Source organism: Dermacentor andersoni, chromosome 3, assembly GCF_023375885.2.
Source record: "Dermacentor andersoni chromosome 3, qqDerAnde1_hic_scaffold, whole genome shotgun sequence".
Classification (NCBI taxonomy): Eukaryota; Metazoa; Arthropoda; class Arachnida; order Ixodida; family Ixodidae; genus Dermacentor; species Dermacentor andersoni.
Window position 1 is genome coordinate 222014241 of NC_092816.1, and position 5118 is coordinate 222019358.

General features: G+C 42.0%; 1 long non-coding RNA gene across 1 annotated transcript; it reads right to left on the reverse strand.

Moving 5' to 3' along the window:
• Positions 1-443: 443 nt before the first annotated feature.
• LOC140216659 (uncharacterized) lies at positions 444-2882 on the reverse strand. Its single transcript, XR_011893235.1, has 3 exons — positions 2826-2882; positions 2115-2177; positions 444-644 (listed from the first exon to the last, which is right to left on the reverse strand). It is a non-coding gene; the product is annotated as an uncharacterized lncRNA (long non-coding RNA).
• Between the last annotated feature and the right edge of the window lie 2236 nt (positions 2883-5118).

The window sequence follows — 5118 nt, forward strand, 5'->3', positions numbered from 1 at the left end:
TCAGCTACAGGGGGCACAATAGCCTGACATCCGTATACGAAATAGAATGCTGTGCTGCAATGAATTGTTAAGAAATAAAGGATAGTACACATCTGGAAAAATACTTTGCAAACCACTCTAACTGGCAATATAAATATATTCTGTTTTCTGATGTCCATGCTTCATTTAAAAGTAAATTGTAACTTACTTTGTGGGTGCCCCTTGTAAGGTAACGCCACATGCTTGTACAGCATCACACAGAAATAATGGCCAGTTCTTCGATACACCATCAATTAGCGAATGCCTTGCATGTTGCATCTTACCGGAACTGAAAGATAAATCATAATATGCTGTTATTTTTTTCATACACTGTACGATGCGTTTTTTCATGCATAAAAGATGATTGCAAGCGATAATGCAGCAAGACATCTACTTCACACCATGTCACATAGTCATACTTTATTACCTAATAAATTAGAAAAGATGCAGACAGTGTAATTAATAAGAGTGACAAATAGCAGCAAAGGTGAGCATGGATAAATCTTGAAGATGATTGCCGCCGCTGCCATAGCAGGCCAGCCTTCGTAGGAGAGCACTGGCTGCCCACAAAAGCTTGCTGTCACAGGCCACGCGTGAAGGTTCTTGTAGACATAGGCAAGCAATACCTGCACAGAAGAGGGAAAAAAGACGAGGGAGGAAATGGGAATGTTGAAATTGGAACTTCAATTAGCAATATGTGCTAAGTAAGAAGTTTGGATGACATTAAAAATAAGTTTAAGCACTCCTTTCTCTTAAATTACGGGTATCTTAAGGTATGTATGTGATGTTTAAAATGACTAGTATATTTCATGGAATATATTTATTAAATTGCAGAGCAGAGTCAGACAAAGTCAGTCTTGAAATTAATATATGGTGTTTTGTGGCTAAAAAGATACTTATCAACTTGTCAAACAAATCTGGGAAGCTTCCTGAAAAAATATAATCAGTTTAAAACAATAATACACTCTGCAGGTAAATGTACAAACTTAATTAAAAAGTTAAATAGCGTCTTATATTGTTAAACTAAAAGCAAGTTTGGCATTTTGCACTGCCGAGCTGTTGCCTTTTTTCAAATCTAAACATGACACAGTACAGAGTAAGCAGGCAGCATGCACAGGAGGACTGGTGATAAAGTAGTGTTCGAAAGCAACACTCCTGGCTGGATCAATCACTTTTGTTGACATATTTTCATGGGGCTCTAACTGACTTTGGGCAATCCCTCACACAAATGATGCATGATCTTGGACGATGCGTCATACAACATTGAAATTATCCCATGATGTGACCAAACGATAACATTGCCCACTGTCTTGGAAGTGTTAACATGCTGTTTGCGCGAGAAAGTGCAAAGTGATTCGTACAGGTAGCAAATTCATCAGTGCATCTATAGACTCAGGTAATTCTGAGCATCTACGTTGACCCACAATTGAGAAGCCACTGCACACAAAAAGGTGTATTCAAGTGATGGTCCATGCTGAATAATTGCCCACCCAGTGAAAAGTCAAATGTGGCAGGCTAATGGGCCAGGGCAAATAAATTGCTAAATTCTGATAACACCTCCCATGATATTGAAATAGGTCACAAAAACAACACAGGTAAAATTATAGTTATGACAAAATTTTAAAAGCACCTCTGCAAACTGTTGGAACCCTCAGCATCATGCCTGTTCTACACGCACATCAATTGTAGCGGCAAAGCATACCTTTGACAGCACACACAAATCTTAAATTAGACTGCTAGCTGATGATGTACAGTAAATTCCTGTAAAGAAACTAAATCACACAGAAAACATTTAGAATACAGAACTTATCATATACTGGCTTGCATACATTTGTGCATTAGGAAAGCAAGGTGTAATGTACACTGTTGTAGCAAATTTTTACTCATGGTATAGAATACTCATATGACACAACAGAGTTAATTTGTGAGTTCTTGCATAGCACTGACTATCTACAGGTAAATTTTGTAAGGGACCAGTGCAATAAAATCCCCGTTTGTGAGACACCAACTAGCTATTTTACCATGAAGTTCTCCTTGGCCTTAACGCATATATAAAGCACTGGGAGAACGAGAGAGTGTACAGTTTGTTGGCTTACACTGATCATGATGAGGTCCCGTCATCCAGCTAGCGCCAAGGTACAAGAAGGATGTCCAGCCGTCTACGGAGTAAGGAACAAAATAAGAGAGCATCAAGTTAGTTGAAAGACAGATTTGCAATTAGAAATGAGGTGGCCCAGTCACAGTCATTCATTAATAAATGCCACGCAGTCGTGATTGCACTCCCAGAGGAAGCACCTACTAGGCTAAAGGTTTTGCTGCCTATTTAGAACAAAACAGAAGTGAAATTTGTACATCAGCAGACGATTGCATTTGGAATGGTATACATGAAGTAAACATTGCAGTCATTTTTCTTTTACCATAAAGTGGGAACGCTACAAGCTGCGTAGTCACTGATACACGCGCTCGCAACGCTGTAATCTATGCAAGAACAAAAGGACACAAAATAGGGCGAGTTCAGTCTGGTTCAGGATTACAGCCAGCGCGTCGTCTTCGAATGCACTTCCTTCGGTTGGTTCGTGCTACGTTAACCACAAAGACTAACAAGAAAGGCAAAATTCTGACTGGTGTTGCGGAAGTCGTGGAGCGCGGTAGTGCGGAACTGCTGAACACAAGCAGAACCCTCGCATAAAAGTAAAGATGACGAAAACCCGCAGGGCGGAAGAGCCCATCCATCAAGAATTGTCGCGGGTACACCTAAAAATATTCACATTGTTAACGAAAAACGAAGTACAAAGTATTTCACTTACCGGAAAAAGTGTTATCCGAACGTGCGACGTACAAAGACGCACCGTGACACGAAGGCGGCGGACGCAGATCCCGCCGTTGTGGTAGTAAGCCGTCGGCGAAAGCACAATACAGCCGATGTCACGAAGCACTGCTGCAAAACACACGGCAAACAGCATCATCACAGCTAAATGACTCCAGTTAATATTCAATATAAATGTACAGAACGGCTTAGAATGACGCACAACTGGCATTTTAAACTTTTTTTCAAACTTCCTGCCGCCCAGTGTTTCCAGCACGGAATGAGATGTCTGACAAATTTGGGGCTTGCCTACTTGACGGTCGCCGAAGTGATCGCAGCGCAGTGGCTCTGCGACACCGTGTGGTCACTGCAACACCGGCGTTTCGCTCCTGCTGCTGTCAGTACCTACGCGAGCATAGAACGGTTTACAGGCGTCGTGTGCGCGCCCCGTATGAAAAACAATAACACGCCCTTGATTGTTGAAGTTCTGGTGCGAAATTATTTAACATAAAGCCAACTTATTATGTTGCTTCCAACGGGTTCGGTTTGTCTGTGGCGTCTTTTATTCGGTAACGCCGACGGCCGACGGTAACCGCACTTTTAACACGTCATTTGGCATTTTATTCACTTTTAGACAAAAAGATTTAAAAAAGTTCTTGAGTTAGACGTTCTGAATGTGTTTACCAATATAGACTCTAGTGACAACAGTAGCAGGTTTTGCCACAGATAGAACATATACTAGCATATTCCAAGTGCTGAGGTTATGATTAGAATAGATTCTATTTTCGGTCTTATCATAGACCAAGACGTCGTTAGCCATTTGTAGCCGTTTCAAAAAGATTTAAGTGGTTCTGTGTTTCGTGGGGAGTGTATAATTAAAGAACTCTTATTGTGTCCAGTGACAGTGGAGATCATTAACTGTAGCACCAAAGTAGTGGACCACTACCAGAACAAAGGCATGTATCTCAATTCTTGTGCTTATGCCAGTCTTCTTTTTTTACAGCAATAGCTGCTATGGGCTAACTCCCCTGGTTGTTCTGATGTCTACTGGTGTTGTCACTGGAATTCTCGAATTTCTTGCTAGAATATTGCAGATAAAGTTCTCATTGTGCTGCGAGGATTCAAACATACGATCAAAAGAGTGGCAGTCCACAATTCTACATTTCAGCCACTCTGCTAAGGTACCGTCGTGGTGAATACTGATCCCGGAGAGCGTGATCTTAGTTTTTAAGATGTTCTGTGTTTCGTGGGTATCTGCAGTTTATGGATACATGTAAAATACTCAGCATCAAATGCAAGTGAACGGTCCCACAGGCCCGGAGTCGAACATGCAAATAGTTTTGCTGCACGAATTTGGGACAATAAAAGATATGCCACATGAAATGACATGCAAAGAAGTGTTGAAAATATTGCACAGTTAATAAAGCGCCTACGCTATTAATATGTGGGTTTGTGCACTCAATTTCGTCCGTATTAGGCACTCACCTCTTGATTGCTTCGTGGCACACAAATGCTCGGCATCGGGCTGTCTTTCGGCTGTGGCCTTTGTAGAAGCATCATTGTTCAAAGTGCAACAATTACACAGATTCTGTGACTTGCTTGTGGATTTGCCAGTACAATTCCGGTGCGCTGGTCCGCCTGTCCAGCAATTTCCTACTGAAGGGGAACCTGCAAATAAAAACACCGCGCCGGATGTAAAAAACATGCTCTACTGTGACGCTTCTCAAACGATCGTGATGCATCACAAGAGGTGTCTACTCGCGTGATGTTCTGAACAAGATACATTCGTTTACTTACATGTGAAAGTACACGCCAGAGCACTTCGGGGCTTGAGTAGCACGAAAGGCATGAATGTACCATAGCGTCCGATGTTGATGCGCGATCGCATGTCAAACTTAAACTGTACAAAACTACTACGCATCCAACAAAGAGAGATTCGAAACCAAAATTCATGTCAACCTTTATTGCATGAATGCGTACATCGTGATTTACATATGTCACGCACTTATCAAGCGCTTTCTGTAAACTTAATATATTAACGAATCACCTTCGTAAAGCTATCAGGTATGCGTTTTTAAATGACAAAGCATAAGGTGCCCTGTACTTGTTTTCAGCTCTTTCAATAGTAACTGCGCTGGCCACATTGACCAGTAGCAACAGGGCGGCGCCCACGGAGGAAGGAAACTCGGGAGAGGCCCTGACGTCACTCTTTGTGAAGCGAAAGTGAAGCCGGAAGTTGTCGTTGCTCATGGCGTTGCTCCGCCTATCGGGTCAGCTCTCCTCTCTTGTTTACA